Source organism: Hordeum vulgare, chromosome 7H, assembly GCF_904849725.1.
Source record: "Hordeum vulgare subsp. vulgare chromosome 7H, MorexV3_pseudomolecules_assembly, whole genome shotgun sequence".
Lineage (NCBI taxonomy): Eukaryota > Viridiplantae > Streptophyta > Magnoliopsida > Poales > Poaceae > Hordeum > Hordeum vulgare.
The window spans coordinates 558,301,343-558,317,021 of record NC_058524.1 but is presented as its reverse complement, the minus strand read 5'-3'; positions in this window follow the sequence as shown (position 1 = coordinate 558,317,021).

Sequence of the window (15,679 nt, the reverse complement as noted above, 5' to 3'; positions counted from 1 at the left end):
GTTCTTGAAGATTATCAAATCTGGACTAAAGACTTTTCACGTCTTCAGTGAGGATTTGGGTAAGATTCATTTCATCATTCAACAGGTCATCACTTTTGTCTAGTAGTTTTTGAAGCTTTTCAATGGCAGTTTGTTGTTTAGTTGCAATGTTGGCAAGTTTACTGTAACTGGGTTTTCTATAATCATCAGGTTCACAATCATTAGAATCAGAGGAGGAAGTGTCATTCGATACCTTTGAACCTTTTGCCATGAAGAAATAGGTTGGAGCGAAGTCATCAACATAGTCATCAGTGTAGATGGCTATGTTTGTTTTCTTCAAGGTTTAAGATTGACTTGCTGATGAATGTGGTAGCCAGTGCAAGACTTGCCACACCAGACTCCGAGTCTTCTTCACATCCTTCCTCTTCATCACATTCCTCAGATTCTTCCTCACAATCCATTTCCTTGCCAATGAGTGCCCAAGCCTTTCTGAAACTAGTCTTCTTGTGCGATGAGGACTTTGAGGATGAGGATTTTGAAGATTTCTTATTTTTCTTTGAGTCATCAGAACTTTCATCCTTGTATTTCTTCTTCTTTGATTCCTTCACACATCGAGGAAAATCAGCAATATAGTGACCTGGTTTCTTGCATTTATGGCAGTTTCTTTTCTTGTAGTCCTCAGATGAGGATTCTGATTTCCTCATATCTCTTCTTAAAGATTTACCAAACTGGCCACATCTTGTAAACTTATGGAATTTCCTCATGAGCATTGCAAGCTCCTGTTCAAGTTCTTCAGGATCACCAATGCTACAATCTTAGTCTTCTTCTTCAGATGAGGAAATTTCTTTGGCCTTCAGTGCACGAGGTCTAGAATAGCTTGGTCCGTACATATCTCTCTTTTTTTCCTGTTGGAATTGACGAGTATTTAGTCTTTCGAGTATATCAGCAGGATCAAGCATCTTATAGTCTGATCTTTCTTGAATCATCAGAACCAAAGTATCAAATGATGAATCAAAAGATCTTAGCAGTTTCTTCACAACTTCATGGTCAGTAATGTCTCGAGCTCCCAGTGCTTGTAGTTCATCTTAGATGTCAGTGAGGCGATCAAAGGTATCTTCGCAGCTTTCATTGTCAAGCCTCTTGAAGCGATTGACGAGATTGCGAAGAACATCAACACAAGAGTCACGTTGAGTTGATATTCCTTCATTGACTTTGGACAACCTTTTCCAGATTTGTTTTTCTGAGCCCAAAGCACTCACTCTGCTATACTGACCTTTGCTCAGATGGCCACAGATGATATTCTTTGCTTGAGAATCAAGTTGCTTGAATTTCTTCACATCAAAAGTAGAGACAGTAGCAGCAATGGAGGGAACGCCATGTTCCACAATATACCAGAGATCATTGTCAATTGCTTGAAGATGCATCTGCATCTTGATCTTCCAGTAGGGGAAGTCCTTTCCTTCGAAAGTAGGACAACCTGCAGTAACCTTGATCATGCCTGCAGTCGACATAACTAAGACTCCAGGTGGTTAAACCAAAATCACACAGAACAAGGGAGTACCTTGGCTCTGATACCAATTGAAAGTGTGTTATATCGACTAGAGGAGGGCTGAATAGGAGATTTTTGGAATTTCATCGCTAAGGAAATTCCTTTTGAGGAAATTCATCACTGATGAATAACTTGCAGCGGAAACAACAAAGGATCAGGAGTGCAAATTATTACAACATCAGTTTTATCGATGAGGATTATGAAAAATAGTTTGCACAGTACGCATGCACAGAGTAAGCATGTGAGGATTAACTAGGGTGACAAATTTGAGGTTGAGGAAATTCAGAGAAAGTCTTTAGCAAATTCTTCAAACAGAGACAGTGAAAGTCTTCAACATACAATATTGAGGAATTGAGAGAGTTGAAGAAATAGAGCCCGTACCACAGTGAAGACAGTAGTTGATGACCCAGTTCCAACTGCTGTGACAGTCGTACGTGTGGTTTGGAGCGGCTTGGTATTGAAACCAAAGGACACACAGTCCCGGGACACACAGTCCCTACCGTATTCTCCTTGAGCTAAGGACACACAGTCCTCACCCAACACTCGTGGTAAGTCTTGAGGACATACTTCCAAACCCTCACAAACTCGATCACTCGGTGATGCACAATTGTCTGTTGGATTGCTCTAGGCCATGACGCCTAACCGTCTGGAGGATGCACAGTCCTCAAAGGTAAAAGGCTTCAGTTCCACACATGAACAAATTCTTGAGTGATGCTCAATCACTTGGTTTTAGGTTTGTGGTTTGGTGTTTGGGGTATTTCCTCACTGATGATTTTCTCTCGAAGACTCTGAGGAATTTCGGTTGCTCTAAATGACAAGTGTCAGTTTCTCGCGGAGCAGCCAACCAGCTAATGGTTGTGGGGGCAGCTATTTATAGCCCGAGAGCATCCCTACATGATTTGACATAAATGCCCTTAAATATTATGACCGTTGGTGTGGATAAGATCGGTGATGTGGCTTGAATTGCGGCAACGGTCGGGACCCTCAACTGTGAGAGTCCTCATGTCTCTCGTATTCCTCACTTGAGGCATTTGTAGGATTAGGCTTGTGTTGAGCATCATGAGGAAATTCATTTCGTAGTGTTACCTCGACCCCCTTTAAAAGTAAAATGTTCCTATGACTCAAGAGTGAAGAAAATGAAACAGAAAGAATAAATCTTCATGCTTCAAAGTCTTCGGATTGTTTTTCTTCAGGACACACCGAATTCCTCATCTTCAATATCTTCATGAGGAATACCAATTTCATCGCAATTTCTTCACGATCAAAGTCTTCACCAGAAGACCAATTTCTTCAGCCGAAGATATTCATTTTTAGGGATCGATATTCATCGTATAACTAAAACTCCTCAGCGACTTATGGAGCCTGTGTACACTTATAAACACATTAGTTACTTAACCTGTAAGTCTTAAAACCACCAAAATCACTAAGGGCACTAGATGCACTTACAGGTTGACATTGATCCCACATTCGGAAATGAGGAAACCGAGTACCTTGCCGCCATGAACTCCGAAAGTGCACTTAGCTGGATTGAGCTTGATATCATACTTTCTCACGTTAGCGAATGTCTCTTCCAAGTCAGTCAGCAGGTCGGAACCTTTGCGAGACTTGACCACAGTATCATCCATATATGCTTCGACATTCCGGCTGATTTGATCAAGCATGCACTTCTGAATCATACGCATTAAAGTGGCGCCAGCATTCTTCAAACCAAAAGGCATGGTGATATAGCAGAAACACCCGAACGGGGTGATGAAGGCCGTTATTATTTCATTTGGAATAAACACAAGGATCTGTTGGTAGCTAGTATAAGCATCAAGAAAGGATAAACGCTCACACCCCGTAGTCGAGTCGACAATTTGATCAACGAGGGGGAGCGGAAAGTGATCTTTCGGGCAGACCTTATTGATGTTCTTGAAATCAATACACATACAAAGGGACTTGTCCTTCTTAGAGACCATGATGACGTTTGCGAGCCACTCGGAGTGGTAAACCTCGCATATGAACTTCGCCTCCAAGAGTCGAGCCACCTCCTCGCCGATTGCCTTCCTCTTCTCCGCTGCAGATCGACGCGAATGCTCTTTAACAGGTTTTGCCTTCGGATCCACTCTCAACCGGTGCTCAGCCAGTTCCCTAGGCACACCCGACATGTCAGCAGGTTTCCATGCAAAGATGTCCCAGTTCTCACGAAGGAACTAGATGAGCTCAACTTCCTATTTGCTGTCGAGTGTTGTTGAGATGTTGGTCGGGGCAGTATCAGGATCTGTCGGGTGGATGTTCACTTTTTTGACTTCACCCGCCGACTGAAAAACGAACTCAGAAGCGGGCTTCTTGGAGCGCATTAGGTCGTTAGGGTCAGTGTTCTTCCGGTATTCCTCCAGTTCAACCACATCCATGTGTTGATCAACGATCTTAGAGCCTTGTTGCAAGCACTCCTCGGCTCTGTGCCGATTGCCTATGACTTTCATGACTCCCTTGGGCACTGGCATCTTCAACTTGAGGTATACGTAACATGGGCATGCCATGAAACACGCATAAGTGGGGCGACCAATGATGGCATGATAAGCACTCTGAAAATCCACAACTTCAAACGTTAATTTCTCCTTGAGGAAGTTCTTGTCTATGCTGAATACCTATTCCAACGTAATCTGGCTGAGTGACTTGGCCTTTTTCCTAGGGATGACCCCGTGGAACAGTGCATTGCTTTCATTGAGTCGGGACATCGGAATGCCCATTCCTTTGAGGGTTTATGCATACAGAATGTTCAACCCACTCCCACCATCCATCAAAACATTGCAAAGACGAACTCCTCCCACAACTGGGTCTACCACCAAAGCTTGTCGACCAGGGGTAGCGACGTGAGCAGGGTGATCCGAGTGATCGAACGTTATGGGGGTCTGGGACCTACTAAGGTATGAGGGGGTGGTCGGAACTGCCATGTTGACCTCTCTGTTTATGACCTTCAATCGACTTCTTCTCTCTACATCAGAAAAAAATCATCAGGATGGCATTGATATTTGGAAAATCTTCCTTATCTTCTTCATCCTCCTTCTCAGGAGTCTTCTCACTCGATGGAGTATCTTTGAACTGTTGGACCGATAGTCTACACTAACGAGTAGTGTGTTTGGGCAATATCAAATTTCCATCTTCATTTTTCTTCGTGTGGATTGCACACGGTAAATCCAGAACATCTGACTGATTCCTCAACTTTTTTGGGGGAAATTGCCCTTTGGGTTTTCCATTGAACTTTCCTTGTGCCGCCAGGGCGGCCGCTTCACCGGAGCAGAACCATCAGCCTTGCACTTCTGTTTTTGATTGGAATTGTAGCCAGCATCATTGCCGACTGTTTTTCCCTTACCAGTGCAGATGCGGTCTTCTTCTTCGCCATTGGCGTATCAGGCAGCAATTTCCATCATCTTGCTCATGGACATGTATCTTGTCTGATCGAACTTCAAATATAACTCTCTTTACCTGACACCAGCCTTGAAAGTGCAGACTGCCTGGTGCTCAGAAACGTTTTCCACCGTGTGATGAAGGGTGGTCCAACGCTAGATGTAATCTCTCAAAGACTCATTCGGCTTCTGCACGCAATGGTGCAACTCGAAAAAACCAGCAGGGCGCTTGCACGTGCCCTCGAATGTTTTGATGAACACTCGTGCGAGAACCTCCCAGCAGTAGATGCTAGAAGGAGCCAACTGATTCAACCATTCCCTGGCCGAACAATCCAGCATCATAGGCAAATGCTTCATCGCGACATTGTCGTTACCTCCACCAATCTGTACTGCCACTCGGTAGTCATTGAGCCATGTTTCAGGCTTGGACTCTCGTGTGAATTTACTTATTCCAGCCGCCAACCTGAAGTTGGGGAGAATATTGCTACTGCGACAACAGACCTTCCCTGGTACGGTACCAGGAATCCTGCTGCTACGGCTACGCCTTTAGGGACTTCCTTGGCAGATATGCAAAGGATCTCCCTGCGGCCTTGGAGCCTTGCGTTGGTGTTCCCTTGAAGAGGAAAGGGTGATGTAGCACAGCGGCGGTAAGTATTTCCCTCAGTTTTGAGAACCAAGGTATCGAACCAGTGGAAGATCTAGTCAAGTAACAAGTACCCGCACAAACACAAAGAGCTTGCACCCAACGCTATGAAGGGGTTGTCAATCCCTTATAGATTGTTTGCAAAGTGAGAACTGAAAGCAACAAAGTAAACAAGCCAAGTAAAAGTGAAAGTGGAAACGATAGTTGTGAATAGACCCGGGGGCCGTAGTGTTCACTAGTGGTGAAAGCAAGTAGACGGTGGGTGAATGAATTACTATCGAGCAATTGATAGAACCGCGCAAAGTCGTGACGTTATCTAAGGCAATGATTATATCTATAGGCATCACGTCCAAAACAAGTAGACCAATACTTTCTGCATCCACTACTATTACTCCACACGTCGACCACTATTCAACATGCATCTAGTGTATTAAGTCCAAAAGAACAGAGTAACGCCTTAAGCAAGATGACATGATGTAGATGGACAATCTCATATCTACTATCAAAGCCCATCTTGTTACCCTTGATGGCAACAACACGATGCGAGCCTTGCTGCCCCTTCTGTCACTGGGAAAGGTAACCACACGGTATGAACCCAAAACCAAGCATTTCTCCCATTGCAAGAAGCATAGATCTAGTTGGCCAAACAAAACCCAAGACTCGGAGAGACTTTACAAGGATATCAAATCATGCATATAAGAAATCAGCAAAGACTCAAATATAATTCATAGATAATCTGATCACAAATCCACAATTCATCAGATCTCGACAAACACACCACCAAAGAGGATTACATCGGATAGATCTCCATGAAGATCATGGAGAACTTTGTATTGAAGATCCAAGAGAGAGAAGAAGCCATCAAGCTACTAACTACGGACCCGTAGGTCTGAAGTGGACTACTCACGAGTCATTGGAGAGGCGATGATGTTGATGTAGAAGCCCTCCAACTCCAAAGTCCCCTCCGGCAGGGCACCAGGAAGGGTCTCCAGATGAGATCTCGCGGAAACGGAAGCTTGCGACGGCGGAAAAGTGTTTTCGTGGATGCCCTGATTTTTTCTGGATTTTTAGGGAATTTATAGGCCAAAGACCTAGGACAGGGGGAGTGCCAGGGGGCCACAAGCTTGGTTGCCGCGGCCTTCCCCTTGGCCGCGGCAACAGGGCTTGTGAGCCCCCTGTGGGCCCACTTCCTTGGCCCTCAAGCCTCCCGATCTTCTTTCATTCTGGAAAAATGTATTTCGGGGATTTTATTCCGTTTGGACTCCGTTCCAAAATCAGATCTGAAAAGAGTCAAAAACACAGAAAAAACAGAAACTGGCGCTTGGCACTAGATTAATAGGTTAGTCCCAAAAAAGATATAAAAGGTAAACAAAACATCCAAAGTTGACAAGATAACAACGTGAAACCATCAAAAATTATAGATACGTTTGAGACGTATCAAGCATCCCCAAGCTTAACTCCTGCTCGTCCTCGAGTAGGGAAGTGATAAAGAATGAATTTTTGATGCTTTCCTGCTGCCTAACATAGATGTCCTTTGTAACTCCTCTTATGTGACGTGAATGTTCAGATCCATTAGATTCAAAACAATAGTTTGCTATTGAAGTTGAGACAATAATAATTCAAGCAAACTAGCAAGGTAATCATGAACTTTCAAAATAACAAGGCCAAAAGAAAGTTAACCCTACAAAATCATATAGTATTGCTATGCTCTATCATCATTGCACAACGAATTTAAATCATGCACAACCCCGATATTGGCCAAGTAATTGTTTTCACACCTTTACTTTCTCAAACTTTTTCAACTCTCATGCAATACATGAGTGTGAGCCATGGGTTTAGCACTATAAGTGGTGTGGAGTGTGGTGGAGGTTGCAAGACAAACAAGGAGAAGATGGTCACATTGACTAGGCATATCAATGAGCTATGGAGATGCTCATCAATAGATATCAACTCGAATGTGTAGGGATTGCCATACAAATGATGCACTAGAGCTAAGAGTATGTGAAAGCTCTCAAAGAAAACTAGTGTGCATCCAACTTGCTTGCTCACGAAGACCTAAGGCAAATTTGAGGAAGCCTATCATTGGAATATACAAGCCAAGTTATATAATGAAAATTTCCCACTAGCTATATGGTGGTGACAAAACGGGAGACTCTCAATCATGAAGATCATGGTGCTTAATATGCACAAGTGTGGAAAGGTGGTAGCATTGTCCCTTCTCTCTTTTTCTCTCATTTTTTTGTGGGCTCTTTGGCCTCTTTTTTTTGGTGGGCATCTTTGGCCTCTTTTATTTCCTCACATGGGACAATGCTCCATCAATGATGATCATCACACTTACAACTCAAAACGTAGAGCAATGATGACTCTATATGGAATGCCTTCGGTAGTGTACCGTGACAATGATCTAGCATGGCATAGACATAAATGGAAACATCATGCTAGCTATCTTACGATCATGCAATGGAAATGTAGAAGTGGTGGCACATGTCATGGTGGTAGTTGCATGTCAATATATCTCGGAATATCTTTGAAAAAGCCATAGTAGTTAGGTATGGTGGCTGTTTTGAGGGAGGCTAATGGTGGGTTTTGTGCACAGGCGAAAATTGCACGGCACTAAAGAAGATAGTGATGGTGGAAGGTGAAAGTGCATCTAAACCATGGACTCAACATTAGTCATGAAGAACTCATATACTTGTTGCAAAAGTTTTAGTAGTAATCGAAACAAAGCATTCAACGCATACTCCTAGGGGAAGGGTTGGTAGGTATAAACCATCGCGCTATCCCGACCGCCACACAAAGGATGACAATCGAAAGACTAATCATGCTCAGACTTCATCACATAGCGGTTCACCATACGTGCATGCTACGGGAATCACTAACTTCAACACAAGTATTTCTAGATCCACAACACCTTACTAATATAACTTCAATATTACCACAACCACAACTCAGAACTAGTTGAGATGAATCAAAACTTCTCTAACTATTCAATGCACATGAAGGTGGAAGTTTTCATATCCCTTTGGATAACTACCCCTTTTGAGACTACTTTCATAGCATAGATCAACTACCAAGCCACACACCACCGTGCTCTAAAATATATAAGTGAAGCACATAGAGAAAAAGCTACTAGCTCAAAAGATATAAGTGAAGCACATATGAGCTGAATTGTCTAACCAAAGGATATAAGTGAAGCTCGACAAAATCATGGTGAGTGCATGTCTCTCTATCTAGGTATGCAGCAAGGATGATTGTGACACAACAAAAATAAAAGACTCCTACAATACAAGACGCTCCAAGAAAACACATAACATGTGGTGAATAAAAATATAGCCCCAAGTAATGTTACCGATGGATTGAAGACGAAAGAGGGGATGCCTTCCCGGGGCATCCCCAAGCTTAGGCTTTACGGCATCCTTGAATCAACTTGGGGTGCCTTGGGCATCCCCAAGCTTGAGATCTTCCCACTCTTTATCTTCTTTTCCATAAGAACTTCATCCAAAACTTGAAAACTTCACAACACGAAACTTAAACAGAAACTCGTGATAACATTAGTATAAGAAAGCAAACCACCACTTCCTTAGGTTTTGCAGAAAACTTAAATTCTACTTACATTGATGTTGGGTTACTGTATTTTCAATCTTCCATGGCTAATACCCCCCTATACTATCGATAGTTTCATCAAAATAAGCAACCAACTCAACAAAAACAGAATCTGTTAACAGCATACCAGTCTGTAGCAATCTGTATATTTCTTATACTTCTGGTACTTCAAAAATTCTGAAAAATTACGAATTTCTGAATAATTAGCGGAGAAATCAGCATCAAAAAGAGTCAACTCAAAATCTCTTACATAAAAAAAATGAGAATTATTTTCGTGAGCAGAAAGTTTCTGTCTTTTCCAGCATGACCAAACGATCATCCCTAAGACTAATCATAACGGTTTTGCTTGGCAGAAACGCAAAAAGAAACACAAAAAAAAACAATCATAACCGAATTATGAAAGTGTGGAAAACACAAAGCAGAAAGAAAAAGGATAGATTCGTTGGATTGCCTCCCAACAAGCGCTATTGTTTAACGCCCTTTGCTAGGCATTGATAATTCAATGATGCTCACATAAAAGATTGCAACTGAACACGAAGAGAGCATCATGAAACATGTGAAAATCACATCTAAGTCTAACATACTTCCTATGCATAGGCATTTTATAAGAAAACAAATTGCGAAGACAACCAATAGCTGCCATATGTAAGGAAAAGGAAAGAGACAATGTCAATCTCAACATGACAAGAGGTAGCTTAGTAACATGAAAGTTTCTACCAAAACATTTTCCTCTCTCATAATAATTACATGTGGGATCATATTCAAATTCATGATCCACATGCATGAAAAGTTGATGCTCTTCAAAAATAGTGGGATTATCATCAACTGAAGTCATGACGTCTCAAAACCCACTTTCAATGTCATTGCAAATATCATATTCATCATGAGGCTTGAACAAATTTTCAAGATCATAAGGAAAATCATCACCCCAATCATGATCTTTGCAACAAGTAGTGGACAAAGCAAAACTAGCATCCCCAAGCTTAGGGTTTTGCATATTTTTAGCATGATTGTCACTAATAGAATTTATAGTGAAACCATTGCAATCATGCTTTTCATCCAAGGAGCCCTCGTGAATCACTTCATAAATTTCCTCATCACATTTTTCCGATGCACGCATCTTAAGCAAAACTTCATAAAAATAATCTAGTGTACACTCACTAACAATTGGTTAAATATAGTTGGACCTCTTGAAAAGATTAGCAAGTGGATGAGGATCCATATCACTAGATTTTTAGCAAGCGAAGATGCAAGCATTTTGAAGGCACATGGCAACACAAGAAAAGGAAAGGCAAACGAAAAAGGCAAAGGAGAAAGACAAATGAAAACGACAAATGTGAAGTGGCGGAGAGGAAAACGAGAGGCAAATGGGAAAAAGGTAAATGCAAGAGATGAGTTTGTGTCACCTACTTGGATAGATGACTTGATCTCTCCTCCTTGCGCCAGAAATCAGCACGTTGAAGAGAGACTATTCTTGACTTGATCCTCCCCGGCAACGGCGCCAGAAATCCTTCTGCTACTGCGACAACAGACCTTCCCTGGTACGGCACCAGGAATCCTGCTGCTACGGCTACGCCTTTAGGGACTTCCTTGGAAAATATTCAAAGGATCTCCCTGCGGCCTTGGAGCCTTGCTTTGGTGTTCCCTTGAAGAGGAAAGGGTGATGTAGCACAGCGGTCGTAAGTATTTCCCTCAGTTTCGAGAACCAAGGTATCGAACCAGTGGAAGATCTAGTCAAGTCAGAAGTACCTGCACAAACACAATGAGCTTGCACCCAACGCTATGAAGGGGTTGTCAATCCCTTATAGATTGTTTGCAAAGTGAGAACTGAAAGCAACAAAGTAAAAAAGCAAAGTAAAAGTGAAAGTGGAAACGATAGTTGTGAATAGACCCGGGGGCCGTAGTGTTCACTAGTGGCTTCTCTCATGAAAGCAAGTAGACGGTGGGTGAACGAATTACTGTCGAGCAATTGATAGAACCGCACAAAGTCGTGACGTTATCTAAGGCAATGATTATATCTATAGGCATCACGTCCAAAACAAGTAGACCGATACTTTCTGCATCCAGTACTATTACTCCACACGTCGACCGCTATTCAGCATGCATCTAGTGTATTAAGTCCAAAAGAACAGAGTAACGCCTTAAGCAAGATGACATGATGTAGATGGACAATCTCATATCTACGATAAAATCCCATCTTGTTACCCTTGATGGCAACAACATGATGCGTGCCTTGTTGCCCCTTCTGTCACTGGGAAAGGTCACCGCATGGTATGAACCCAAAACCAAGCACTTCTCCCATTGCAAGAATCGTAGATCTAGTTGGCCAAATAAAACCCAAAACTCAGAGAGACTTACAAGGATATCAAATCATGCATATAAGAAATCAACAAAGACTCAAATATAATTCATAGATAATATGATCACAAATCCACAATTCATCGGATCTCGACAAACACACCGCCAAAGAGGATTACATTGGATAGATCTCCATGAAGATCATGGAGAACTTTGTATTGAAGATCCAAGAGAGAGAAGAAGCCATCTAGCTACTAACTACAGACCCGTAGGTCTGAAGTGGACTACTCACGAGGCATTGGAGAGGTGATGATGTTGATGTAGAAGCCCTCCAACTCCAAAGTCCCCTCCGAGAGGGCACCGGGAAGGGTCTCCTTATGAGATCTCGCGGAAACGGAAGCTTGCGGCGGCGGAAAAGTGTTTTCGTGGATGCCCTGATTTTTTCTGAATTTTTAGGGAATTTATAGGCCAAATACCTAGGGCACGGGAGTGCCAGGGGGGCCACAAGCTTGGTTGTCGCGGCCTTCCCCCTGGCCGCGGCAACAGGGCTTGTGGCCCCCCTGTGGGCCCACTGCCTTGGCCCTCAAGCCTCCCGACCTTCTTCTGTTCTGGAAAAAATTATTTCAGGGATTTTATTCCGTTTGGACTCCGTTCAAAAATCAGATCTGAAAAGAGTCAAAAACACAGAAAAAAACAGGAACTGGCCCTTGGCACTGGATTAATAAGCTAGTTCCAAAAAAGATATAAAAGGTAAACAAAACATCCAAAGTTGACAAGATAACAGTGTGAAACCATCAAAAATTATAGATACGTTTGTGACGTATCAAATATCAGCAGAACGAATTGTCCTACTAAAGCACTCGGGGCCGGAGACCACAATGCGTCTTCCACTCGGACGGTCTCTGTCATAACCATATCTGTGAGGTCTGCCTCCGTCAATCCTCCTCTACGCGAGCGCATTCCTCGCATCAAACCCAGGACTCCGCTCATCACCGAATGGGCGCCTATCGTCGTAGTGTCGGGACACATACGTACCACTCCTAGGAGGAGAATGCACCAGACGGCGGTCATCATGGTGGTAATTGGGAGCAAACTGGTTTCACCCCTGATGTCTTTGCTGATCCTCTCGATAAGCCCCACCTCTGCGATGCTGAGGTGACCCAGGACTGTAAACTGAACGAATTGTATCTGCTCTGGGTGAACTACTGTGCAATCTATTGAGTGACTGTGATACAATTGAGTTTTGTTGCTACGCTGCTTGAATCAAAGTACAAATCTGCTCTAAGCCTCTACCGGAGTACGAAATACCTTGATGTTGTACTGTGGTCCAATCGAAAGGAGCTGTCGCTGACACCGAATGGAAACCAGAGGACGATGACGAGCGTGTCCACTCTCCAGCTCTCCAACTTCGTGTTCGCCGTGACCGAACCCAGACGGGCTCTCCATAGAACCCTCCATGAAGACCTCCGCTGCAGGATTGCAGCTCTCACACTTGGAAGGAACATTAGACTGATCAGACACCGATTCAATCGCGCCTCAAAGAGATTCGGCGGGCTCGATTGCCGCAATCTGTGGAGATGACGCCTAGCGAGCCACTAGTTGTCTCACCCATCGCTGAAGTTGCGAGCGACCGGATCGCTTGTGGCGACGAGCAGCGGGCGAACATTCGAAACCAGGGTCGACGACAACCGAAGGAGTACTCCGCAGGAACTTGCACGGAAGTGTGTTGTCTCATGGACCGGGAGCGCCTTGATGTCCAGAGGCGCCTCCTAAAGCCATGCCGAGTCATCAATGAAGACGAGCGTGCCGAAACGGATCTCGCCGCCCAAGAACAAATCACAGCCGGAAGACATGACGAAGAATGAAAATCGCAAACTTGGCAGAAGTTGCTTACACGCATGCCCCACAGTGGGCGCCAACTGTCGTGGGAATGAACCTGCTAGTAGAGGTGTGGGGTACGAAAGGAGAGGGCAGAGTCCTAGCTATGGCAAGCTTGTACGCAAGATGTATGACTTCAGGCCCCTCTCGTGGAGTTAGGTAACAACCCTACGTCTCGGTTCTCGGGAGCTCTTGGAGTGTGGAATGCGTGTTACAGGGGTGCGAACCCTTGTGCCAGAGGGGAGGAGTGGCTTATATAGAGTGCTCTATCCCTCATAAAGGCCCAAGCATCTAAGGGTTCGATTAATGGAGTTTAAAGGCGTACGTTACTGATGACGTATGTATTAATATTACTTATGACGACCAGCCGAACGCTCGCCTGTCCGCCTTCCTGGAGTGGCTTCTTATCTTCTGCGTTGACTGGCTTCTGGTTCTTTCGAGTGGAAGTTGATTGTCGAGTGGAGGGAAAAAACCTTCCGAGTGATTTCTTACCGAGTGACTAAGATGCTATGGCTATCCAGTCGGAGTCCTCCGTGTAGTCTTCAAGTCTTTAATGAGGTGCCCTTAGGTAGGACATGTAGGTCAGGCCTATGGCGCTACCCTAGGTACATATATCCCTCACCTAGTTCATAGTAGGTCACACTATGAGTCAACAATAATAATAACCTTCTTAATAAGCAACCTTGGTTTGATGAACAAAGAAGTTGGTTGATCTTTATGTGATCATGGGAGGATTAAAGAGGTACCATAGATACCGAGGTTGGTTAATATTCTGGATACATGTGGTGGTTACGAGATGATCCCGATCAGAGTGAGTTGAAGTATGATAGTTTAAAACATGCTGCATACTAATATAATCCTTGTTCATGCCTTGAGTAACATGTTCATTCCATGCTCATCTGAAGTAGTTCTAGTGGTATTTTGTACACCATGTACATGCCATGCTGCTTTAGTGGTATCATATTCATTATTAATATTTAGCTTGTAAATGTCGTGCTGTTGTTTGTCTTGATTGCTTTGGTTGCTATGAGCTTGCGAGTACATTCAAAGTATTCCCTTGCATGTCATGCGAGTTTGCAGGTCATGATTGGTTGTTTGACAAGTTGAGGAGCTAGGATAAGCGTTCCTGCCACAGTCCCTACAGAGTGGAGTCAATCGCCATCGTCGTTATTCCACTGCTAGAAGTTATTCTGCTGCTTCGATTTGTTCTGCTGCTAGCATAGAGCTACCCGAGCTCGCGTACAGTCGCTGCACCGATGTAATTCGTTGTATCAAAACCATTGTATCTGTATCATTGTAATAAAGAGCTGATTTGTTCTATGCCAAGAAGTTCCGTATTCCAGAAGACTTATCTCTGGGCAGGAATACAGGGCGTTCCGGTCTCTCTGAGCCGGGGTGTGATACGTCTCCAACGTATCTATAATTTTTGATGGTTTCATGCTATTATCTTGTCAAACTTTGGATGTTTTGCATGCCTTTTATATTTTTCTGGGACTAACTTATTAACTCAGTGCCAAGTGCCAGTTCCTGTTTTTTCCATGTTTTTGACCCCTTTCAGAGGAGATTTTCAAACTGAGTCCAAACGGAAGAAAATCCCCAAAAAGATTTTTTCTGGAACGGAAGAAGATCGGAGAACTTGGGAGCCAAGCCAGAGGAGCTCCAGGGGCCCCACAAGACCCCACCCCGCAGCCAAGGGGGGCCGCGCTATCCAGGCTTGTGGCCCCCCTGGAGGTCCCCTGACCTAGGTCTTGCGCCTATATATTCCCAAAAATGCCCAAAAAAAATTAGGAGATCATCACAATCGCTTTTCCGCCGCCGCAAGCTTCTGTCTCCGAAAGATCCCATTTGGGGCACGTCCTGGTGCCCTGCCGGAGGGGGGATTCGGACACGGAGGGCTTCTTCATCAACACCATGACCTCTTCGATGATGCGTGAGTAGTTCACCATAGACCTACGGGTCCATAGCTAGTAGCTAGATGGCTTCTTCTCTCTCTTGGATACTCAATACAAAGTTCTCCATGATCTTCATGGAGATCTATCCGATGTAATCTTCTTTTGCGGTGTGTTTGTCGAGATCCGATGAATTGTGGATTTATGATTAGATTATCTATGAATATTTTTTGAGTTTCTTCTGATCTCTCTTATGCATGTTTTCACATCCTTGTAATTCTCTTCTAGTTGTGGGTTTTGTTTGGCCAACTAGATCTATGATTCTTGCAATGGGAGAAGTGCTTAGTTCTGGGTTCATACCGTGCGGCAACCTCACCCAGTGACAGAAGGGGTAGCGAGGCACGCATCATGTTGTTGCCATCAAGGGTAAAAAGATGGGGTTTTCATCATT